Genomic DNA, 27,087 nt, shown 5'->3' with positions numbered 1-27,087 from the left:
AAAAGGTCCATTTACAAGACTCAAAGCAGATTTTATTGTTTTGTTGAGATTTATTGAGATGTCAAGCTGTAATGGTTTCAAGTACGTCTTGGTAGTTATTGCTTGTTTTCTAAATGAATGGATGTATTTCCCACAAGGGTAACAGATAGCCTTAAAGTGGCCAAACTGTTGTTGAGGGAGTCGATACCAAGATTTGGCCTTCCAACTTCTATTGAGACTGATTTTGGAGCTCATTTCAAGAACGATATTTTGCAAATAATTTGCACCACATTTGAAATCAATCAGATATTTCACTATAGTTATTGGCTACAATCATCTGGTATTGTGGAGAGAGCAAATGGTACTCTCAAAAACAAGTTGGCAAAAGTTTGTTCTTTCAATAGTTTCAAGAGGCAGTTGCAGCAGAGAGAGGTGAAACATCCCCTTGCAGGATGGTCACTCAGGATGTTAGCTGAAAAGGCGAGCTTCAAAAGGAAAGCAGCCTTTGAAGGGCCGACTGCGACAACACTCCTGAGCAGGATGCCTTTTGTTCCTGCAGATAATTAGGAGACAGAGTTAGAGTGGGAAATCCCATCCTCAAACCGGTTTTCCCAAGGGTGTGTAGCCTACTGGTAGCCACACCTCTTGGGTGGGCTATTGTGCTTCTGATGACCAAGGAAGGGTTGTGCCATTTTGCAAGGGGCAAGATTGGGGCACTCTGGGATAGCTAGATGCCACACACTGCAGGAAACCTGTCACTAGGCAGGGGAGGATTAACCCCATTTGCTAGTGACTGTATGGTCCCCTCAGTGACAGTCACTAGCCTTGTGGCGATCCTGGCACCCTGGCTCAAAGATCATGCTGGAATCGAAGAGAAGACTGAAGAAGGACTGCCCTGCTGCCCTTAACCCTCACAAAGAGAAGCTACACCATCGAGAGGACTGAATCTGCTGCACTTTTGGGCTACTGAGATTTGGACTGTGCCTGTGGCCCCTGACTCTGCGAAAAGTTGGTTTCCTATCTTCACTTACAGCAGTGACTCTAAGGATCAGTCTGCTAAACCAGCTGTAGGAACACCAGAACTGAAAGAGCTCAAACCGATAAGTTGGTAGCCACCGCAGAGGTTTTGCTGCTACCAGCCGGTGGGTGCACAATAGGACAAATCTAAGATAGCCAAAAGTTGGACCCATGTCTGGCAGACCCAGGAGGGTTATCAAAGTCCAAGTCCGTCATACTCAATGGACACCAGCCCCCACCTAAGAATTTTGCCACCATTGCGGTGCAAGGAGACCAGTAGCACAGCATTGGCTGACCGACTACTGCAACGGATGTATGATGTTTCTGCGCGATCATTTAGATCGTGGTACATTACATCGCTGTTTTTACTACGCAAGTCGTTACAACGACTTGCGGTGGAAGGCGCTGGACTTAGGAATAGTATGATTTACTATTCCAACTCCAGCCTCTGTACAGTAGGGAAGGTGTTGGAATAGTAAATCACACTATTCCTTAGTCTATAGCGCCATCCAGCGCATGTCGTTGTAACGACTTGCGTTGTAAAAGCACCAATGTAAATGTATTGCGGTGTTTTTACTGCATTGTTAAGGTCGTTTTCCTACTGCAACGCAGAGGACTTCTAGAGACCCAGATCTCCTCCTCACCCGTGGACCGAGGGATCACTAAAGAGACACCACCGTCGACCGCACCAAAACTGCAGCATCCTTTGAGCATCTTTCACCTGTACCATCAGCACCAGGACCACTCCATTGAGGTCTATGACTGTGTATTATAAAGTTTGAAACATGCTTTAAAAACACTATTGTGGTCAAGTAAGTATCCAAAGTACCCTTCCTCTCTGGTCCCCTAGACCTTTTCCCTGCCGGATTTGGCTGCCCAACCGGTGCCAGAGTATCTGCATTAACTCTTGAAAAGTTTACAAACGTTTTGTTGACCAATGCTTGTTTGCGGTTGTTTTTAAAAGTGGAAAAAACTTCTAAAATCTATATCTGGAGACCTGCAGTGGATTCTGATGATCAAGGTCTCTAAAACTTCATGAAAATATGCTCTAATTTTATAGTTTAAACTTGGAAATTAAACTGTCATGGAAATTTAAAAGCCGAATGGCAAGTGGAGAATCGTAGAGAATTTATGCAAGAATAATAAAATTGTTGCTTTATGTAGTCCAAGCACTGAATCCAGCAGTGAGTTTGTATCAAATTCCAACGGAGGCAGAATGAAATATAGTCACTGACTTATGCCAAGCATTCTTCTCAATTCCTTTGCATGAGGAATCACAATTATTTATGCATTTACATTTTTGCTTAAAGTTCTTATGTGGTGTAGAATCCCACAAGGGTATACGGAAAGAACTTTGGTTTTTAGCCAAATCTTGAAAAAAGATTTAGAAAGTTTGAAGTTGCCATGCAAATCATTCTTCGTGCAATATATTGTTTACCTACTGATCACATCCAAGACAAAAGAGGACTGTAAACTTGATACAATTGCCCTGTTGAATCATCTAATTGAAAATGGGTATAAGGTTACAACAACTAAGATGCAGTATTGTAAAAAGGAAGTAATCGATATTGGACACCAAAATGAAAAGGGTGTGAGAAAAGTACACATTTCTGCAATTCTGAAATTGAGTTATCCAACCACAAACAGGGAGGGTTGGATGTTTTTTTAATGGTTGGGTTTTGTTGGTAGTGGATTCCAAACTTTTCCTTGCTCACAAAGCATTTAGTGAAATTGACATGTAGTGAGGTTCAAGATCTGATACTATTTGACGATAGATGCATTTGAGAAATTAAAAGAGAGTTTGTGTCATGCGCCCGCACTCGGGTATCCTGATTACAATTTGACATTTTTTTCAGTTTTGTCATGAGAGAAATGGATGTACATTTTCGATTCTTACACAGCAATATGGAGGTTTAATGCGCCCAGTGCATACCTTTTTTTAAAATTGGATCAAGTAGCTGTGAGTCTTCCAGGTTGTTTGAAATTGGATACAGCAGTTTGCATTGCCACTGAACAAAGTGAAGGGATTGTGATGGGCCATACTTTAATGTATGTGTCCCACAATCAGTTGAAATTCTTTTGACAAGAATGAGAACCCAGCATATAACGGACATTTGACTGACTTGCTCAGATCATACTGGCATCAGAGAACATTTCTATTTGGAGATGCAACATTTTAAACCCAGCAACACTAATTCCTATTTCAGAAAAGAGTTGTGAAGACATGGAGATTGATGACATACCAGATCATGACTGTCTGGAGGTGACTGAGTTTTATACAAAGTCAGGACCGGATATTAAAGAAATGGCTGACCTGACATTGTTTGCTGATGGTTCTTGTTTAAGAGACTAACATGGAGCATTGAGAGCTGCCTATGTAACTTCAGCAAACGTGCCAGAATCAATTGCATTGACTAAAGCTTCTTGTTTATCAGAGAAGTTGGATGTAATGATTTATGCAGAAAGCCACATATGGTTTTAGAGTTATCAATGACTATGGTCAGCTATTTTTCACAAAGGGGTTTTATGACATCTACATGAGCCCCAATTAAAAATGGTGTTTACATGTGGGCGTTGTTGAAAGCTATACAAATGAAATTGCAGTTGTAAAATGCATTGCTCATAAGGCTGAGAAGGATAAGATCACACTTGGAAACAAGTATGTGGACTATGTGGCGACATAATGTTGTGCACTACACGATGAGATATGCACAAGAGGTTGAAAATGGGAAAATATGAACTGATTCAGTATAAAATGTAGAAAATGTGAATTGATTCTTTATAGGTCAATGTAGATTTATTTGAGCGAGTTGATGGATTCGCAGGAAGATGCACAGGGGAGTGAGAAATGAAAGGGGGAGAAGTTAGACTCCAAAAAGACTTATCAGCATTTGTATGTGATAACTGAGCATAAGTATGGGCTACCTGATTCAATGATGTCTCCTATGTGTAAGCACTTGCACAATAGGATTTAAGCAGGTAGCGATAGTAAAGTTTGAGTTTTCAAAAGGTACGGGGAAAAGACAGTATTTTGAAATGTTGCTGAAAATGTTTGCAGTTGCTGTTTGGTGTGTCATTTAAAAAATCAAGGCAAAAGAACAGTTACTGTTATGAATCATATTGACAAATCAAAAGGTCCATTTACAAGACTCAAAGCAGATTTTATTGTTTTATTGAGATTTATTGAGATGTCAAGCTGTAATGGTTTCAAGTACGTCTTGGTAGTTATTGCTTGTTTTCTAAATAAATGGATGTATTTCCCACAAGGGTAACAGATAGCCTTAAAGTGGTCAAACTGTTGTTGAGGGAGTCGATACCAAGATTTGGCCTTCCAACTTCTATTGAGACTGATTTTGGAGCTCATTTCAAGAACGATATTTTGCAAATAATTTGCACCACATTTGAAATCAATCAGATATTTCACTATAGTTATTGGCTACAATCATCTGGTATTGTGGAGAGAGCAAATGGTACTCTCAAAAACAAGTTGGCAAAAGTTTGTTCTTTCAATAGTTTCAAGAGGCAGTTGCAGCAGAGAGAGGTGAAACATCCCCTTGCAGGATGGTCACTCAGGATGTTAGCTGAAAAGGCGAGCTTCAAAAGGAAAGCAGCCTTTGAAGGGCCGACTGCGACAACACTCCTGAGCAGGATGCCTTTTGTTCCTGCAGATAATTAGGAGACAGAGTTAGAGTGGGAAATCCCATCCTCAAACCGGTTTTCCCAAGGGCGTGTAGCCTACTGGTAGCCACACCTCTTGGGTGGGCTATTGTGCTTCTGATGACCAAGGAAGGGTTGTGCCATTTTGCAAGGGGCAAGATTGGGGCACTCTGGGATAGCTAGATGCCACACACTGCAGGAAACCTGTCACTAGGCAGGGGAGGATTAACCCCATTTGCTAGTGACTGTATGGTCCCCTCAGTGACAGTCACGAGCCTTGTGGCGATCCTGGCACCCTGCCCCAAAGATCATGCTGGAATCGAAGAGAAGACTGAAGAAGGACTGCCCTGCTGCCCTTAACCCTCACAAAGAGAAGCTGCACCATCGAGAGGACTGAATCTGCTGCACTTTTGGGCTACTGAGATTTGGACTGTGCCTGTGGCCCCTGACTCTGCGAAAAGTTGGTTTCCTATCTTCACTTACAGCAGTGACTCCAAGGATCACTCTGCTAAACCAGCTGTAGGAACACCAGAACTGAAAGAGTTCAAACCGATAAGTTGGTAGCCACCGCAGAGGTTTTGCTGCTACCAGCCGGTGGGTGCACAATAGGACAAATCTAAGATAGCCAAAAGTTGCACCCATGTCTGGCAGACCCAGGAGGGTTATCAAAGTCCAAGTCCGTCATACTCAATGGACACCAGCCCCCACCTAAGAATTTTGCCACCATTGTGGTGCAAGGAGACCAGTAGCACAGCATTGGCTGACCGACTACTGCAACGGATGTATGATGTTACTGCGCGATCATTTAGATCGTGGTACATTACATCGCTGTTTTTACAACGCAAGTCGTTACAACGACTTGCGGTGGAAGGCGCTGGACTTAGGAATAATATGATTTACTATTCCAACTCCAGCCTCTGTACAGTAGGGAAGGTGTTGGAATAGTAAATCACACTATTCCTTAGTCTATAGCGCCATCCAGCGCATGTCGTTGTAACGACTTGCGTTGTAAAAGCACCAATGTAAATGTATTGCGGTGTTTTTACCGCATTGTTAAGGTCGTTTTCCTACTGCAACGCAGAGGACTTCTAGAGACCCAGATCTCCTCCTCACCCGTGGACCGAAGGATCACTAAAGAGACACCACCGTCGACCGCACCAAAACTGCAGCATCCTTTGAGCATCTTTCACCTGTACCATCAGCACCAGGACCACTCCATTGAGGTCTATGACTGTGTATTATAAAGTTTGAAACATGCTTTAAAAACACTATTGTGGTCAAGTAAGTATCCAAAGTACCCTTCCTCTCTGGTCCCCTAGACCTTTTCCCTGCCGGATTTGGCTGCCCAACCGTTGCCAGAGTATCTGAATTAACTCTTGAAAAGTTTACAAACGTTTTGTTGACCAATGCTTGTTTGCGGTTGTTTTTAAAAGTGGAAAAAACTTCTAAAATCTATATCTGGAGACCTGCAGTGGATTTTGATGATCAAGGTCTCTAAAACTTCATGAAAATATGCTCTAATTTTATAGTTTAAACTTGGAAATTAAACTGTCATGGAAATTTAAAAGCCGAATGGCAAGTGGAGAATCGTAGAGAATTTATGCAAGAATAATAAAATTGTTGCTTTATGTAGTCCAAGCACTGAATCCAGCAGTGAGTTTGTATCAAATTCCAACGGAGGCAGAATGAAATATAGTCACTGACTTATGCCAAGCATTCTTCTCAATTCCTTTGCATGAGGAATCACAATTATTTATGCATTTACATTTTTGCTTAAAGTTCTTATGTGGTGTAGAATCCCACAAGGGTATACGGAAAGAACTTTGGTTTTTAGCCAAATCTTGAAAAAAGATTTAGAAAGTTTGAAGTTGCCATGCAAATCATTCTTCGTGCAATATATTGTTTACCTACTGATCACATCCAAGACAAAAGAGGACTGTAAACTTGATACAATTGCCCTGTTGAATCATCCGTCCAAAGCCAGAAAACACACTTCCAGGCTGCCTACCTGATCGAGGGAACGCGAATCCTCCCTGCCGCCGCCGCCACAGCTGATCTCACGAGCGGCCGCAGTGTGCAGAGGGGAGGGGAGGAGGAGACAACTACATCCCCCAAGCTCCTTCGCGCCGGAAGCCCGCCAGCACCATCCACGCCAGCGCCTGGAGGCGCATTTATTCTCGGACCACCCCGGCAGAGCGGGTGTCCGTCCAAAGCCAGAAAACACACTTCCAGGCTGCCTACCTGATCGAGGGAACGCGAATCCTCCCTGCCGCCGCCGCCACAGCTGATCTCACGAGCGGCCGCAGTGTGCAGAGGGGAGGGGAGGAGGAGACAACTACATCCCCCAAGCTCCTTCGTGCCGGAAGCCCGCCAGCACCATCCACGCCAGCGCCTGGAGGCGCATTTATTCTCGGACCACCCCGGCAGAGCGGGTGTCCGTCCAAAGCCAGAAAACACACTTCCAGGCTGCCTACCTGATCGAGGGAACGCGAATCCTCCCTGCCGCCGCCGCCACAGCTGATCTCACGAGCGGCCGCAGTGTGCAGAGGGGAGGGGAGGAGGAGACAACTACATCCCCCAAGCTCCTTCGCGCCGGAAGCCCGCCAGCACCATCCACGCCAGCGCCTGGAGGCGCATTTATTCTCGGACCACCCCCGCGACGCGGGACGCGCGCGGGCGCAGCCGGGCTAAGCCCGGGCAAAGGGCGGGCCTTCTTAGGCCCTCAGAGGCCTGAGGAGACTGGACTGGGCCAGGGACGTTGGTCGTTTCGTCGGATAAACTTCGGACATTGTAAGCACACCATTGTTAATACTTATTATTATTCGGACAGTTAGGCAATAGTATTATATGTAGATGTGGGTTAATTTTACATACACAATCGATGTTATTATCCCCCATCCATTGCCGTAATAGGAATTTTATTGACTAACTATTACAAATGCTATGGTAATTAGTTAAATAAGTATAAAAAATTCGTCATTATCCATTTGTGTTTAGCTACCTAGACCATATTGATATAATGTCACGTGAAACCAGAAGTAGTAAAGCTATGTCAGGTAGTTCCAAATTAACTGGAACCTTAGATGATTTTATAGTTCGTACAAATACACTGATAGATCAGGGTATTGTCCTTATGGAAAGGAGGGTCTCCCAAGATCTTGCCCAAGCAAAAAGGTCATCAATGGGCCATATTGCTACAGCTTGCACCCCAACGCGAACCCTTGAGAATATTACTACCAATTCTAACACACGGCATATTAATGCAGAGGTTCACGGTATTACAATGGCACTCTCCGATACTCAAGATTGTAATACTCCTGATCCACAGGGTTTGGCTATTATAGAAAGCATCTCGCTAGCCCCTCAGTCAGAAAACCAGACAGCAAACAATAATATCTCAAGAAAAGGGATAAGGGAGGGAGCAATTCCCAAAAAAATAACAAGTAGACGATTAAATAAAAAATATCCCGCTACTAAATCTATTAAGGCTTCTAAGTCAGGAAAGTGCAAAGAAAATAATATATCTAATGCAAGAGGGTCAAGGGAAGGCAAGGGCCAAGAACCGGGGAAAGGAGGAGTTGCCCCTAAGACACTACCCATGAACATTGTAGATGACAGCTTTTTAGATAACTCCTTAGCTGACATTTTATCTGTTAATCTATCAGCTGAAAGTATAGGCACAAACATAGGGAACGAAGATTCCCTTATATTGACCTTGTCAAAAATATTTAAGACCTTGCTCATTCCTATAGAAGAAAGACTAATCGGGATAGAAAAACAACTTATAGAACTGAGGAAAGAGGAAAAAGATGAATATACTAGCAATCAAAAAAAGGTAACTCAGGTTCCAGCCCCTATTAGCAATGTACAGGTATCAAAAATACTTGACAATGACATAGAAAAGGAAAGGAATACAGCCCTAAAGGTCTCTACCAACAATCCTATCATTATTGACATAGATGAAAATAGTGCAAAGTCCATAACGACATGTGAAACAGCTAAAAAGTTGACTCCTTGTAGTATCTCTACAAACAATAACGACATCACGCACACAGAAAAGCGCAGGAATATTAATTTACCTCCTGAAGCATGTGATTATGTAGTTATTCTAACTGGGGTTCCGGAATTAGGCTCATCAGTCTTAGAACCTTATGTGGCGCTTAAAAACAAAGTGTCACATTGGCTGAATAACAATCATCCATTACCACCAACAATAAGAAGCAATATCTTAATGGTAGAGAGGGTCCCCTGGGTAGGCCATAATAGGAAAAAAATACAAGGGGACTGTGTGATTGTATCATTTGAGGACCCTCGGTCAGTAGGACATATCTGTTCGGGAGTCCCAAGGAACAATGGTTCATTGATTGTAGCAAGACCCCTGGCTTATTTTTATCCACCAACGGAACACCAAGATAATGCATGGAGCTGGTTAAGGGACTCAAATCCAGATAGGGGTGGACATGGGTGTGAATTTTTCGGGAACACATATCCTAAAAGATGGGAAAGGGAGGGGGATGATGGCTGGACTTTAATACAACGTAGGGCAGGGAGGCCCCAACATGCCAACTCTCAGTATCACAGAGAATGGATGGGCCCACAGTACACTCAACCTTTAATTTCTTGTTACAATAGGTTTAGTGGACTGGAGGGCATTGATTGACTCCCAATACATGGGGAAGGACACAAATCCACACCCTGTCCATTTGTTTCACCCGTAAATTCACCCGTGGCTTTAATAAGTCCCCTTAGGACACCTGATTATTCAAATGGTTCACTTCAATTACTATCCACTGGTATACAGGGGGGAAATACTATATCTAAAAAAAAACCCTTGGAAGCTCCTGAACCCACACCCAAAGAGGAACAAACAAAGCATCAAGAGGCAAACGATCCTAATAGCAATAGATCAGAAATACCGAGAAGATTAGGTAAATCTTCATCGGCTGCTAGCTGCAGCTCAAATCAAGGCCCTTCTATGGCCAGGATTGTTTCATGGAACGTTGCAGGAGTGGGTTCAAAAACAAGTGACCCCGAATGGAACCTTTATATAAACTCCTTTGAAATATGTGTTCTACAAGAAACATGGGCTACGACAGCTAGGCATAGGGTTGGATATAGAACGTATCAGTTGGAAGCAGTTCCATCAGTAAGAGGTCGTCCATCAGGAGGGCTAATAATATGGGTTAGTGTGTCCATTAATATAGCCATACAGCAATTAAGAACCAATTCCTTAGATATACTCGGTCTAAAAATGGTTACCATTGATAATCGGATGATCCATCTCTTTAATATATATAATCGACCATGCCCATCATATAAGGAGTCACCATGTATTGACAAATTAGAATCAATACTGGATACGCTGGACCCGGAAGCAAGCACGATAATATGTGGGGATATGAACTGCAACTTTGAACCCATTGCCGGAATGAATAAATTGTATGAGGATGAAGATAATGCTAATGGCATACCATCCTTATCTAGTAATGGGACAGTTGCAGGTTCTACCCTAGCTTTCCAAATTACAAGGGTACTGGTAAGTCATGGACTGAGGGCATGTAATGGGCGTTTTCCTTCTGACAGTCCCAAGGTACCTACTTTCACGAGACGTAATTGCCAAAGTTTAATTGATTATGTTATTATTTCCATGGACTTGTGGCCATATACAAAAGACTTGATGGTCAAAGATAGATTTGATAGTGATCACCATTCCTTGGAAGTCAGCTTTGCAAAGAGCTTAATACTGGGTCAGGAAGTAGATGAGGGAGGACACCAACCTGTCCCAGATAATGTTATATTAAGTAATAATCGTCGGTCCGTTAAATGGGCATACATACTGGGACAAGAAGATCTAGTGGCAAATATTTATAATTGCCTTACTAATGTATTTGACATCTATAATCCCTCCGAAAGCGAACCCGGTTTATTTCTTAAATTACATAAAGAGTTCTTTAATGAACTATTAGAACTCATGACTAGAAGACCAAAAAAAGGAATGGGTGCTGTGAAGCTGCAGCCTACAGGTAAACCATGGTTCAACAAAGAATGCCGAACAGCAAAATCAGCTTTGATAGATTCGGTCAAAAGTAAAAATGCTATGGTAATTAAAGAAAATAGGAAACTATATAATAAGGTGCTGACCAATGCAAAGTGTTCATGGGATGAGGAATTATGGTCCGGTATGCTGATGGCAGCTAAAATGAAGGACCAAAAGCTATTTTGGGAAACAGTGGCTAAGGGTAATCAAAGAGAGAAAGGTTCGAGAGAAGTTTATCTTAATGAAGCAACCTGGATAGACCATTTTACGAACCTGTACGCCGCCCAAGGGACTGCTAATGCAGTGCAGGAAGATCATGCTGTGTTGCTTACAGAGGCTGAATCCACACATATAGTTTTTGATTTGGTGGAAACAAAAATAGCTATCAACTCTGTCAAATATGGGAAAGCTCCTGGGCTGGACAAAGTACCAGGTGATTTGTTCAAGCATGAACTAGATGTCTGGGTTCCTTACCTTAATCATCTGTGCAACATTGTTGCTGCTGGGGAGACAATTCCGGACACATGGAACGGGGCGGAAATTATTACTATTTTTAAAAAGGGCGATAGAAGCAATCCTGCTAACTATCGTCCCATAAGTCTTTTAGATATTACCCAAAAAATTTATGCTAGGCATATACTAAACCGCAAAAATACCTGGTTGGAAGAAGAACAAATTTTAACGAAATATCAGGCAGGTTTCAGAGTAAAAACAGGAACCATTGACCAAGTCCTAAGGCTCTGTTGTCTGTATTGGAAATACGTCGTTATTCGTAAAGGTCATTTGTATGTGGCATTCGTAGACTTACGGGCCGCATTTTACCTTATACCGCGAGACCTTTTATGGGAATCATTGAAATCCCAGGGGATCCCGCTAGGTCTACTAAAATTGGTTATTGGACTACATATGGACAACTATGCAAAGGTGAGGTGGGGTCCTACTGGGGAACTCACAAAAGCTATCCCCATAAAAAGAGGAGTACGCCAGGGGTGTGTACTGGCGCCAACCCTATTCTCCCTGTTTGTTAACGATATACCATCTTACATGGAGTGTAGTGATAACGACGCTCCAAGACTAGGGGGTGAACGGGTTTCTTCCCTTTTGTTTGCAGATGACACCATTCTCATTTCCCAAACACCACGGGGCCTTCAAAATTTGTTAAATAGATTCCAGTCGTACTGTTCCTTGAAGGGCCTAGAAATCAATACTAAAAAAACGAAATACATGGCACTGAGCCCACATAGGAACTTCAAGAAAAATGTAATGTTAAATGGTCAGAAGCTTGATTATGTGCAGAATTTTATATATTTAGGTGTCTCTATAGACTCTTCCTTAGCTTGGAGACCGCAGCTAGAAAAGAATAAGATCATCTTCAAACAAAACTGTCTACCAATTCTTAAGAGACACAAAGAATGCTTGAATAAGGCAGTGACCCCTGCGTTAGAGATTTTCAAGTACAAAGTCCAATCAGCAGTATTATATGGGGCGGAATTATGGGGTCCTGTATGTAGACATACATTTGAAAACCTTGAGAACAAGTTTCTTAGGGGGTTGATAAAAATACCTACAAATACCCCTTTAACACCACTTCTTTTGGATCTAAACCTGAAACGAACAGATCAACACGCAATATTGAGACCATTATTGCTGTGGGTTAGATTGTGGACGACCCCAGAACTACTCAATTACAAGAACGGCCTGAAAGAAGTTATGGATCTTGATAATTGTAACAAAGTTTATTGGTTCAAGCATGTAAGAATTTGGTTAGGTACAATTGGATTAGCCCATTTTTGGAATGATCCTGAGGCTATGAATTCGTGCTCCAAGAAAATTGTTAAATCATCTTTCTGGTCATATGTGAGCAACGAATTAGTATATGCAAGAATTCATGGACCGCTAACTGAAAACTTCCTATTGTTTAAGGATGTTGCATCTTTTGAACCATTTTTAGACGAGATCCATCCGCCTTTATCAAAAACCTTGTACCTAAAATTTAGATATGGTACCCTTAGAACTAAGGCCTTTGAAAAAAGCTGGGCGAAATCAGGAAGTGATCTCTGTATCTCATGTACTCATGGTACTAAGGAAGATGATTTACACATACTTCTATTCTGCTCCAGCTATGTAATACCAAGGAAAAAGTGGATAGCACCACTCTGCCATAAAATAGGCTCTAGATCCTACAAGGAGGCTGGCAGAATTTTAAAAACTGACACCAGCCAGGTGATAGTTTTTGGAGTTAGTAGGTTTCTTCTCGCTGCTAATTTTATTAGAATAAAGTTGGGTCTACATTTTTAAAGAAAAAGATAAATCGAGGAGATATATTATTTGATATTTTCAAAAAGACCATGATATTAAAACATGTAATTGTTGCTTTATTATCCAACTAGGTATATGTGGTTGTTGCTTTTTATGAATTTCATACGAATTTTTAAGAATTCTTTTTATATAAAAAATGTCCTAGCGGTTACTGATTTAATACTATTTTAATAGTTTTTAAATTATATTTATTGTTAAATTGTATTTTTAACCTTGTAAACTTTCCGCCCGGGTAAAATGTGTTTGACAAAGATTATTAAATTAGATATTGTATACACGGATGCTATGGATATATACGAATAGGTTAGCTTATTTGACTTTTTATTTACTGCTTTTTTTATTATTTTTTTTGTGCTAGCAAATGTCAAAATGTAAGATAACAAATGTTTCTATTGCTCTTTTATGACACAAATGCGTCGAAATAAAGATTTAAATGAAATGAATCATCTAATTGAAAATGGGTATAAGGTTACACCAACTAAGATGCAGTATTGTAAAAAGGAAGTAATCGATATTGGACACCAATTGAAAAGGGTGTGAGAAAAGTATTTAAAGAACACATTTCTACAATTCTGAAATTGAGTTATCCAACCACCAACAGGGAGGGTTGGATGTTTTTTTAATGGTTGGGTTTTGTTGGTAGTGGATTCCAAACTTTTCCTTGCTCACAAAGCATTTAGTGAAATTGACATGTAGTGAGGTTCAAGATCTGATACTATTTGACGATAGATGCATTTGAGAAATTAAAAGAGAGTTTGTGTCATGCGCCCGCACTCGGGTATCCTGATTACAATTTGACATTTTTTTCAGTTTTGTCATGAGAGAAATGGATGTACATTTTCGATTCTTACACAGCAATATGGAGGTTTAATGCGCCCAGTGCATACCTTTTTTTAAAATTGGATCAAGTAGCTGTGAGTCTTCCAGGTTGTTTGAAATTGGATACAGCAGTTTGCATTGCCACTGAACAAAGTGAAGGGATTGTGATGGGCCATACTTTAATGTATGTGTCCCACAATCAGTTGAAATTCTTTTGACAAGAATGAGAACCCAGCATATAACGGACATTTGACTGACTTGCTCAGATCATACTGGCATCAGAGAACATTTCTATTTGGAGATGCAACATTTTAAACCCAGCAACACTAATTCCTATTTCAGAGAAGAGTTGTGAAGACATGGAGATTGATGACATACCAGATCATGACTGTCTGGAGGTGACTGAGTTTTATACAAAGTCAGGACCGGATATTAAAGAAATGGCTGACCTGACATTGTTTGCTGATGGTTCTTGTTTAAGAGACTAACATGGAGCATTGAGAGCTGCCTATGTAACTTCAGCAAACGTGCCAGAATCAATTGCATTGACTAAAGCTTCTTGTTTATCAGAGAAGTTGGATGTGATGATTTATGCAGAAAGCCACATATGGTTTTAGAGTTATCAATGACTATGGTCAGCTATTTTTCACAAAGGGGTTTTATGACATCTACATGAGCCCCAATTAAAAATGGTGTTTACATGTGGGCGTTGTTGAAAGCTATACAAATGAAATTGCAGTTGTAAAATGCATTGCTCATAAGGCTGAGAAGGATAAGATCACACTTGGAAACAAGTATGTGGACTATGTGGCGACATAATGTTGTGCACTACACGATGAGATATGCACAAGAGGTTGAAAATGGGAAAATATGAATTGATTCAGTATAAAATGTAGAAAATGTGAATTGATTCTTTATAGGTCAATGTAGATTTATTTGAGCGAGTTGATGGATTCGCAGGAAGATGCACAGGGGAGTGAGAAATGAAAGGGGGAGAAGTTAGACTCCAAAAAGACTTATCAGCATTTGTATGTGATAACTGAGCATAAGTATGGGCTACCTGATTCAATGATGTCTCCTATGTGTAAGCACTTGCACAATAGGATTTAAGCAGGTAGCGATAGTAAAGTTTGAGTTTTCAAAAGGTACGGGGAAAAGACAGTATTTTGAAATGTTGCTGAAAATGTTTGCAGTTGCTTTTTGGTGTGTCATTTAAAAAATCAAGGCAAAAGAACAGTTACTGTTATGAATCATATTGACAAATCAAAAGGTCCATTTACAAGACTCAAAGCAGATTTTATTGTTTTATTGAGATTTATTGAGATGTTAAGCTGTAATGGTTTCAAGTACGTCTTGGTAGTTATTGCTTGTTTTCTAAATGAATGGATGTATTTCCCACAAGGGTAACAGATAGCCTTAAAGTGGCCAAACTGTTGTTGAGGGAGTCGATACCAAGATTTGGCCTTCCAACTTCTATTGAGACTGATTTTGGAGCTCATTTCAAGAACGATATTTTGCAAATAATTTGCACCACATTTGAAATCAATCAGATATTTCACTATAGTTATTGGCTACAATCATCTGGTATTGTGGAGAGAGCAAATGTTACTCTCAAAAACAAGTTGGCAAAAGTTTGTTCTTTCAATAGTTTCAAGAGGCAGTTGCAGCAGAGAGAGGTGAAACATCCCCTTGCAGGATGGTCACTCAGGATGTTAGCTGAAAAGGCGAGCTTCAAAAGGAAAGCAGCCTTTGAAGGGCCGACTGCGACAACACTCCTGAGCAGGATGCCTTTTGTTCCTGCAGATAATTAGGAGACAGAGTTAGAGTGGGAAATCCCATCCTCAAACCGGTTTTCCCAAGGGCGTGTAGCCTACTGGTAGCCACACCTCTTGGGTGGGCTATTGTGCTTCTGATGACCAAGGAAGGGTTGTGCCATTTTGCAAGGGGCAAGATTGGGGCACTCTGGGATAGCTAGATGCCACACACTGCAGGAAACCTGTCACTAGGCAGGGGAGGATTAACCCCATGTGCTAGTGACTGTATGGTTCCCTCAGTGACAGTCACTAGCCTTGTGGCGATCCTGGCACCCTGCCCCAAAGATCATGCTGGAATCGAAGAGAAGACTGAAGAAGGACTGCCCTGCTGCCCTTAACCCTCACAAAGAGAAGCTGCACCATCGAGAGGACTGAATCTGCTGCACTTTTGGGCTACTGAGATTTGGACTGTGCCTGTGGCCCCTGACTCTGCGAAAAGTTGGTTTCCTATCTTCACTTACAGCAGTGACTCCAAGGATCACTCTGCTAAACCAGCTGTAGGAACACCAGAACTGAAAGAGTTCAAACCGATAAGTTGGTAGCCACCGCAGAGGTTTTGCTGCTACCAGCCGGTGGGTGCACAATAGGACAAATCTAAGATAGCCAAAAGTTGCACCCATGTCTGGCAGACCCAGGAGGGTTATCAAAGTCCGAGTCTGTCATACTCAATGGACACCAGCCCCCACCTAAGAATTTTGCCACCATTGCGGTGCAAGGAGACCAGTAGCACAGCATTGGCTGACCGACTACTGCAACGGATGTATGATGTTACTGCGCGATCATTTAGATCGTGGTACATTACATCGCTGTTTTCTCAACGCAAGTCGTTACAACGACTTGCGGTGGAAGGCGCTGGACTTAGGAATAGTATGATTTACTATTCAACTCCAGCCTTTGTACAGTAGGGAAGGTGTTGGAATAGTAAATCACACTATTCCTTAGTCTATAGCGCCATCCAGCGCAAGTCGTTGTAACGACTTGCGTTGTAAAAGCACCAATGTAAATGTATTGCGGTGTTTTTACCGCATTGTTAAGGTCGTTTTCCTACTGCAACGCAGAGGACTTCTAGAGACCCAGATCTCCTCCTCACCCATGGACCGAGGGATCACTAAAGAGACACCACCGTCGACCGCACCAAAACTGCAGCATCCTTTGAGCATCTTTCACCTGTACCATCAGCACCAGGACCACTCCATTGAGGTCTATGACTGTGTATTATAAAGTTTGAAACATGCTTTAAAAACACTATTGTGGTCAAGTAAGTATCCAAAGTACCTTTCCTCTCTGGTCCCCTAGACCTTTTCCCTGCCGGATTTGGCTGCCCAACCGGTGCCAGAGTATCTGCATTAACTCTTGAAAACTTTACAAACGTTTTGTTGACCAATGCTTGTTTGCGGTTGTTTTTAAAAGTGGAAAAAACTTCTAAAATCTATATCTGGAGACCTGCAGTGGATTTTGATGATCAAGGTCTCTAAAACTTCATGAAAATATGCTCTAATTTCATAAACTGTTGTCATATATCTTTATTGGTTTGTGACTTTCTTATTCTGTTGTTTGGTGCTGTTAAATGCCAAGCCTTACTACTGGCAGCCACAGCTACTCCACTATAAGGCTCCACAACCATATCATTTTGAACACCCAATCCCTCACAGTTCCAGTTTCTGAATAAGAAGAAGATGAAACTGTGTTAGATTACTATTCATTGGTGAATCAATGTCGGTACAAGTTTGAGAATGAATCAGAGACTTTTTGAGACAGTGACACTTTGACATGAATAGGTGACTTTTTTTAAATAAAATGTTTGAGACAACTGTTGAATAAAGAGAACTGAAATTTGAAATGAACTGTTGATATGGACGGTTAAACCGAAACTTAGAAGATTATTTTGGAATTTTTGTTTTGATTATTATTTTAATAAAATAGGAAGAAAAGAAGAAACTATTGTTGTTTTAAAGAAATATTTTGTAGATTTGGGGATTTTTACCACAATAAGAGTTTTTATCTCGATAGAAGATGGAATACATTTAGGGTGAGTTATAATAATAATATTAGTAGTAGTCTTAGTAGGACTGTTGTTGTGATTACGGACTCCTGTTGAATATGATGCAGATCGTGTTCATAATGCTGATGATAAAATTACTACTATAAGAAATGAGCTAAAATACCATGTAACAGTATATAGAGAACATTTAGTTTGTGGAGTTAAAGATAATGTGTATACTACAATGATTAGAGAATATGTATGTTTAATGAAGATTAGTGTGTGTTACTTGTGTGTGCCAACCTCCCTACATTGGCTGGGGAGGGTTCGACCTATGTTTAGCTGCCTATTTCCTAGTCTTTGTGCTGCAAGATGTTGCAATTATAAATCAAGATTAATTTCTTCCTCTTATTTGACTGATTTTAATGTGTCTTTAGAGGATTTGTCGATTAAGGAAGATACTTGAGAAATTAAATGTGGTACGTTTTTGACAGTGATTGCCCAAAACAAGTATGATACTAACAATGTTCGAGGTTTGGTATGTCTTATGAGTAGGGAAGAGCAAATGTTCATTAGAGAATACAATGAGAAAGGAGTAAAGATTGTGAGAAGCTGGGAAGAACAGGTTGCACGAGAACAAGTGAAAGAAGAAGAGGAATTTAGATTGTTAGGTTCACATCCTAGGTTGAAAATGAAACAGGAGAGGGAAGGTGAGATGTGCATGCTAAGGCGTAGTTCTTCAAAGGGAGATACAGTAGTATTTGTAGGAGAGAGTGTGTGTGATAGAACCTATGAAGTTAGTGGAGATTATCTACTTGGTGGAGAACCTATTTTGAAGGCAATTTATAACATTTGTGGGAAGGTTGCATATTTCAATTTGGCTAGAAATGGGGTTTGTTCATTATTTAACCTTAGTGTTTCCTAGAGTTTATCATATGGCTGAAATAGATAATGAATATAGTTTGAAAAGATTAAGACACAGTTTTGGACAGATGGTTTTAGACATATTAGGTGCTATAATTCCTTCTATAGGGGTGGCAATGAATAATGTGAAAACTAGGTGTTTGTCTACAGTTGTAGACAGGCTTACAGTAGCTTCAGCAGGGTTCTTAAAGCTAGTTAATTTGGAAATGGTAGCTATTAGGGTTATGGTGATAGAAAATCCTCTTGCTTTAAGTATTATCTTGGGGAAAGAGGACGGCGTTTGTAAGGTCATAAGGGCCAAGGGGTGTTGTACTTTTATTCCATATAATAGTGGAGATATTATTTCTTTTCTCTCGCATGAGATTAAGTCTTTTGAAGAACCTGGGTTATTGGAAACTGTAGGTTTATGATTAGTGAGGTAGGGAAGAGTTTTTGGAAACGTTGGAGAGTGGCTTGGCAATTTAGGTGGAAATGCTTTTCAAGCTAAATGAACAACTGTAATAATCAGAATGCTTTTTGTTTTTTTACAATTGTTACATTTCTTTTGCTACAATGTTTGGAGCATATGATTAATAGATACAAATATTAGGGAAAAGGTGAATATGGGTTGAAGAAAAGAAGATCAATGGAAATGGAATTGAGAGTCTTAAGGATCATGCCTACAATCAGTTGATGATGAGGGAGTAAAATTCCAGAAAGCAAGCAAAAATGATGATGGCATCTAATGACTTGTCACTGATTAATAAAGTGTATTAATTGATTTTAAGTACTTTAAAAAAAATACTCAGAGGGGGAGGAGGTTGTGGAGCTTTTTCTGAATGTGCAGTTTTGGGTGAGAAAATATTTTTGAATACTAATAATTTTCATAATGAATATAGTCGTAAAGGGTAATTAATAACGTTGCACTTGAAACAATTTTATTTGGTGGTTTAAAAGTGTGTTTATTAATGTAAATTAGTTATGCCACATTTTCGTAGAGTCATAATTTTATCAACATGAATGCTACTTGTTGTTCTGATCATCTTGCTCCTACTCATGACTCCTACCAATCAATGTCCTCCTGCGTGTCTTCTCTCTTCACAGTTTTTGTGGAGTGAAGAACACTGTGACACAATTGGTTATTTCCCTTAGAGAACATGTATTGTGAATGAAACTTTCATTGTGTTCCTAATGTAACTTTCTGAAGGACACTTCCGCTGGAAGTTCCGATTCAGGTTTGCTAGCACACTGATATATGAGTCTTTGTCGGAAAGTGTTTCATCTTTTGTCGTACATCTCTGGAGTGCGCTGTTGCTGTGGAAGCTAATACAATATTTCTTCTACCTTAGAAATTGGTTAGTGTTATAGCTATTTTGGGGATGATCCTCATTCTGATTTGTCCAATATGTGATATCCTTAGTCATACCATGCTAAATGTTCAGTTTTGGGTATTACTTATACAATGTGTATAAAAACACTTAGTTTTTGGGGTGAGACAAAGACTTTCCCATATCTTTTAGAGCTGTTGTCCGATTATTGAAAGACTTTCCGTTTTTCCTCACAGTAATTTGTCTATTAACCTAGTGGCTTTCTCTTTCAAATAAACCTGATTTCTCACATGTACTCAGTAATTGAGCCTTCATGGCATATATTTTGCATTTCTCTATACTGCCTATATTGAGATTTGCAATAAAACCTTTTATCTTTTTATTGTTCATGAACTCAGTTATTGAGTGTTTACAGTCACAATTTGTATTACTCTACTAAGTTGATTTTATGGGCCTCAGGTCAAGGAAGCTTGGTGACTCATATCAGTAGATCAAGGGTGCTGGAGTGGAGCCGCCAGAGGTAGATTTTAGGGTGATCAAAATATTGGGGTGCAGAAAATATTGGATGCTGACTTAAATTCTGTCTACCTGAAATTATTGGATCTGTTGAGACATATAAATAGAGCTGGCCCAACATAGAAACAAACTCAACAAACATTCAACCTCAGAAGTAGGAGAAGGATAAAAAACAAAAAGGATTAGTTCTTGAGAGGTATAAAACCTAAAGTTTACTTTCACCAAAGACGGGTCTAATTTTAACACCACAGCATATTCCAGAAATTTCAAGAATGGAGGACGACCAAAGCAAGAGACACAACTCCCCCAGCTTTTGTGCCAATGTGATTGTCGCCTAAAACAGGACTTTCAAGGAGAGAAATTTGAGATCTACAGTTTCCAGAGGTTCAAATGAAGCATGTTGGAGAGTCTTTAGCACCAAATGAAGTCCTGAGCAGGAATTGTAAATGAGGATGACAAGAAATTGAAAAACTTAAACATTCTTGTCAGCAAAATATCAGCAGACTTAATGAAGTCATCATTCCCTCCAAAAGTCTTGAGAGTGTAACACTGTACTTTAAATTTAGAAAGGGCTAAACCTTTCTTAAATCCTTCTAAAAGTAATTGAAGGATATCAGAAACCAAGGAAGACACCGAAGAAAGATTGTGTTCAGAACTCCAAGAATCAAAAATGCCCCAGTGTTTAGACTAATAATTAAGGGCCTCATTTATGGGTTTTTTGTTGTAGGGCAGCGCAGAAAGCCTTGCTGTTGCCCTGCCCTAAGGCAAAAAAGGGCAGTTATGCACTGTATCTATTAGATATGGCACAGTCTTGTCCTTTTCCCTTGTGCGAGCGCACACTGGGCTTCCGTGCGACAACGCAGCATCTTTGCACCATGGTGCAAGGGTGTCTGCGTTGTCGGGGTGATTATTTTTGTGCAGGAAGGTAAACCTTCCTGAACAAAAACAATCACAAGAGGCTTTTTCCTCTTTCTATGTGTGATGCAGCACACATAGAAAGAGGAAAAACGAAGAGGAATAAAGATACTTCTCCTTGTTGTGCCTCCCTTACACCTCCCCTGGGCCTCAGACTTATGATTTCTCGTACATCTGGGGCAGAGTCAAAAAGCCATGGATGTTGCTGGGAACGCCCCCAGCAACACCCATGGAATGCCCCTTTCATGCAGTTTTCTGCATGAAAGGGGCACATATTTATAAGGCCTTGAAAAGCCACGTAACTTGGCTTTAATTTGCCTTATAAATATGCCAGTGGCACATTGCGCCACCGGAACGTCAAAAAAGTGCCGTTCCGGCAGCACAACAGAAGACAAGTAGAAGACTTGATAGATGCTGCACCACTTCAATAACCTGAGGAGGCAGCCCCTGGTTCTCAAGGTTCAGCCTTTTAACCGTCAAACCGTCAGGGTGAGATGAAAGGGAAGACTGGCATTCTTTAGAGGAGATGGAAAGTGCAGAAGGATACCTGGAGGTTAAAGTGTTATCTCCTTGAGAAGAGGGAACCCGGTCCTCCTCAGACAAAAAGGAACAACCATCACAATGGGAGCTTTCTATAGCTGGATATTTGTCAGTAAATGTTGAATCAAAAGAATGTGTGGGAAGGCAAACAACATAATCTGTGGATATTTCAATTAAAGGGTATTGACCTCCCCATGCTCTTTCCTCCAAAAAACTGGAACAAACCTTGGGAGCTGAGCATCAGCCCTGGTTGCAAAGAGGTCCATATGCGGCACACCAAACTTTTTGACAATCGATTGAAACATTGTCCAGGTCACAGTCAAAATTTGGGAGGAGGGAAAGACCATACTTAACTGAACCTCCTTCGAATTGCCCAGCCCCTTGATGTGGACAGCTGCAATCGATAGCAAGTGTTTCTCTGCCCACAATGCCAGAGTGCATACTACTTTGTTGAGGGCCTGTGATTGATTTGCCTTGATGAGTGATATAGGCCACCAAGATTGTGTTGATGGACATTGCCAACACATTGCAATGAAGCAACTGATTATTTAGTAGTTAAAGAGTTCTGTATCAGCTGTCAGTTCTCCTGATTTTTTTGCTTCTAGCCAATGTGGCTTGAACAGACAAGATTCGCACCCCATCCTAAAATGCTTGTGTCCGAAGGAATCCAGAAGCACTGGCATCCTCTTGCAAAGATTGTCTTTCACAAACCACCATTGCAGGTCCGCTCTGATTTCCTGCGGCACAGGAACTTTTCCCTCCAGGTTCTTTGCCGGATGAGCTAAATATTTGTGTAGCTGCAACAGGGGGTCTCAGATGCAACCTTACCCACTGCTCAATGAATACAAAAGCAGCCTGCTGGCTCTGAAGCTCAATCTATTTGTAAACTGTGGCTTCCTTGCCAGCCAGGAGGGACTGCAACAGTTCCTGTAGCCACAAAATTATTTCCTGTGGAAGGTATACCATGCCCTGCTGTGTGTTGAAAGTTGCATCTATGAAATGCAGTTCTATTGATGCTGAAAGCTGGCATTTTGCTATATGAGAAGAAACCCATGCCGGTTTAGCATAGCTGTAGTCAACTGAATGTGCTGAGTTAACAGTTGGTGTGAAGGAGCCTGAAGAAGCCAGTTATCTAAGTAGAGGAATGTCACTAATCCTTTGAAATGTAAATAAGCGACCAGAAGGCTACCACTTTCATAAACACCCTTGGCGAACACCATACTCCAAATGGAAGTTGTTAGACCTGTCAGCCCTTTGGGTGGTCCCTCCTCATCATTATTTATTTTGTCCCACTTTTGCCTCAAACCCTGTTAGTATTTTTCCTTTTTGGGAACCACTAGTCTTTTTCGTATTGATGCAGATTCAGGGAGCCATTTTATCTACCCCTGGAACTTCTGTCTGAGGGCCTGGAGCACAAAATGGTGGCCATCTGTGACATCATCAGAACCCACTGGAACCTACTAGAACCTTCTGCAACATTCTGGAACCCTGTGACAGTTGGAGGCGGTTTGGAATGTTGGGAAGCTAAGCCAGAGTTGACAGTTGGAGCTGGCAGTTGGCACCTGACTGGTGAAGAGAGAGGAGCAGAAACCTGAAGGAGGAAGGAGTGAGGCAGCAGGGGTGGAAACTTGTGCCTGGAGTGGGGTCCATAAGCCCACCCTTGATACTAGTCCCTACTGACTGAGCCCAGCCTGGAGCCCTGTGTGGGACAAAGCAAGAAAAACCATCTTAAGGACCTGGACAGCAGGAACAGGCCTTAGAAGTAAAGAAAAGCAAGAATCTGACCTGTTTATTGGTTTCCCTGGAGTCCGACATCGAGAAGCCTGAGACCTGGAGCCCGAGGTGGAGAAGCGGCGCTGACTGGAAAGCAGACGTCGTACCCGGAGCCGCCAGAGGTCGAGAGAGGGCGCCGACGGAGGTCATGGAGAGTACCAGAGGTCGAGGAGGAAGTCACCCGAGGTCAAGTGAGCGGCGTCGACGGGGGAGTGAAGTCCGCCCTCCGAAGTCGCCGGAGACCGAGGTGAAGCGTGCCGGAGGTCGGGAATGGAGATCGCACTCCGGAGTCGCCGGAACCTGAAGAGAATCGTGCCGGAGGTCGGGAGTGGAGATCGCACTCCGGAGTCGCCGGAACCTGAAGAGAATCGTGCCGGAGGTCGGGAGTGGAGGTCGCACTCCGGAGCCGACGGAAGTCGACATCAAGCCAAGACTGCCCGACGTTATCGAACCGGAGGTCGACATCGAGCCGAGGCCGCCGACATCGAACCGGAGCCGTCGGAAGTCGACATCGAGCCGAGGCCGCCGACATCGAACCGGAGCCGCCTATCGACGTCATCAAGAACTGACATTGCGCCGAGGCCGCCGACATCGAACCGGAGCCGCCTCACGGCGTCGACACGACTCCAGCGGCGTCGGAGCTTCATAAAAAGGGCAGTAAGTGGAATAGAGGGCGCCTAAGGCCCTGTGGAGCCCTGAGAGACTACCCTAGGGTGCTGGAACCAGCTTGATTGTGCCAGGGGTGAGCTGAGACTAATACAGAGGGGTTGTGTAGTGTGGGAGAGCCAGATCTCTAGATTCCCCCTTCATCTACCTCAGTTTAGGCCTCAGCCTTGTCCAAGCCAGGGAGTATACCCCACAGGCCATCCAAATCTTTACAAGCTGGGATTGGGTCAAATCATCCCATAGTACCTCAGGAATGTGAACTGATTTACAAGTGTCACTGTTGGCTTTTATTATTTATTGAGAGCACTGTATTTATTGTATTTATCCTATTTATTGCCTCACAGTATTTATTGTTCACAATATTTATTGTCGTACAGTATTTATTGCCTCATAATATTTAATTGCCTGTAATGTAATGCACTTATATTTATGCCTTGATTATTTATGATCTACCTTATTTATTGAATCGTTAAGACAGTATTTATTTGACGTACCATCCCACAGAAAAAGCCTTGTGTACTGTGATTGTCTTATCATTTATTTATTTAATCAGCAACTAAGAGAAAAGAAGATAAAGAGATATATTTTCAGTATAATTTTTAAGGTGTAGTGTCGTTTTTGGAACGGATGCACGCATGGTTATTGTGTGGGTATGTTGTAGGCTTAACACGGTGCCTGACCCCTGACCACTCGAGCCAAGCTACCACTGTGTATGTCTGGAAAGACCCCGTTACCACCACCCTTTCCGGTGTGGGAGTGGGGTTTTTCTAACATGATTGGTGTTCAGCGGCGGGATTGAGCTGTGCCTACGCATACTCGACAATAACTGTGGGTAGTCCATAGGCCTACACCTGGAGTTTTCTCAAAGCGGCCTTCCTAATTGTGAGTTTTTGTTTTTTTCCAAATTTACTCTGGTGGTGGGAGGAGGTATTATTAAAGGTACCCCCCTGCATTGCTTCTGTAAAAACCTGTCTTCTGACCTGAGTGGGCAAAATGGAGTTTGTGCTAGAAGACCTGGAAACCTATACTGTGGCCCAACTCAGGGAGTTTTGTCAGCGGGAGGGGGTGTATTGTCCCCCAGGAGCAAAGAAGGGTGCACTCAAAACCAGCTTAAGGGCTTGGGGGGAGGCACGACGAGAAAGCAAGGCTGAGGAGGAGGACAGGGATAGAGAGCCCGACAGTGAGGGAGCTGGTTTGTACCAACCTGAGGTGGGGAACCTGTTAGCGGGGCCCAGGACACTTTCTAGGAAGGGCAGCAGTGCCTCTAGCGGTGGCTTGTCTGAAGTGGAGTTAACAGACCGGAGGGAGAAAAGACAGCTCACATGGGACTTAGCAAGGCTGGAGAAAGAGAAGGAGGAACAGAGGATGGCTCATGAGTTAAGGCTGAAAGAGATAGATCTTCAGATCATAAGAGTCGGGGCACACACTGTTCCTAATGGTGGCAGCAAAGACCAAGAAAGAGAGTTCACTAGGGAACCCAAACCCTACCTGCCAAAGGACATAGTAGCTAGCTATGGAGTGGGCGACGATATTGCCAAGTGGCTAGTGGCCTATGAGGTCTCGTTAAGGGCCCATGGGGTTCCAGAGAAGTACTGGGGAGCGGGATTGTACAAGTACATGCCTCCAGCTGGTAGGGATGCTTTATTGGCCCTAGAGGAGGATGAGCAGACCCACTACCCCACCATGAAGGTGGCGCTCATAAGAAAGTTTGGACTAACACCCGAAAAGTACAGACAGAAGTTCCGGGGTAGTCACAAACTGGGCACACAGAATTGGGTGGACTTCCTGGACTATGCAAAGAAGGCACTAGAGGGTTGGATTCAGGGCAGTGAAGTGAGGAACTACGAGGGGTTGTTTGATTTAGTACTGAAGGAACACCTGCTCGAAAAATGTTTCCCTGAACTGCGTCAACACCTGGTGGATAGCAAGCTGACCAATCCCCGGAAGCTTGCTGAGGAGGCGGACATTTGGGCTAGTACCCGGGTGTCCACAAGGGGGACTGGAGGGGATACTCAAAAGGCCGGACAGGGCGCCCCCCAGAAGAAAGAGGGAGGGGAAAAGAAAAAGGAGTTCTCCAAAGGCCCCCAAAATAATTTCCACGGTAAGGGAACAGGATTCACCCCTAGGGCTAACCCACCCAGAAACCCTAATCCTGGCCAGAGTCAGCAGCCAAGGGTTGTCCATTGCTTCGAGTGCGGTGGCGTTGGACACTATAAGGGAGATGTGAAGTGCCCAAAACGACCACCCCCTCCCATTGGAGGAAAGACCCCCGGAGTAGCTAGTGTAGTGCTCGGGGAGGAGATGCCTTTAATTAAGGGAAGGGAGTGGGCGGGTGTCACTTTAGTGTCCCTGGGAGAACGGGAGATGGTTCCTAAGATCCAGGTGCCCGCAAATACCGTAAAGTATGGGAAGTGGGTCACCATCAACGGCCAAAGAGGGGAGGCTCTGAGAGACACAGGAGCCAGTATGACTATGGTACGTAGCCAACTGGTGTCTCCAGAGCAGGTAATTCCCGATGTACTCCACCCAGCCGCGATGGCTGACGGCAGAACAGGCCACTATCCGGTGGCCGAGGTTCCCTTTGAATGGGGGGGGGTTGCAGGTTCACTTCGAGTTGCCGTAAGCCCTGCCGTGCCAGTCGATTGTCTACTGGGGAATGACATGGAGCACAATGCTTGGAAGGAGGTTGAATACCGGACTCATACTGAGATGCTGGGTACACCTGACTGGGCCTGTGTGAGCACAAGGTCCGCGACTACCCGGAGAGGGAGTTCGTTTCGGCTGGAGCCTGGAACAAAGGCCCAGCCAGCTGCCAATCAAGGG

This window comes from Triturus cristatus, chromosome 6 (genome assembly GCF_964204655.1).
Source record: "Triturus cristatus chromosome 6, aTriCri1.1, whole genome shotgun sequence".
In the NCBI taxonomy this organism is placed as follows: domain Eukaryota; kingdom Metazoa; phylum Chordata; class Amphibia; order Caudata; family Salamandridae; genus Triturus; species Triturus cristatus.
The sequence above is the reverse complement of the archived record's forward strand: the minus strand, read 5'-3'. Positions refer to the sequence as shown.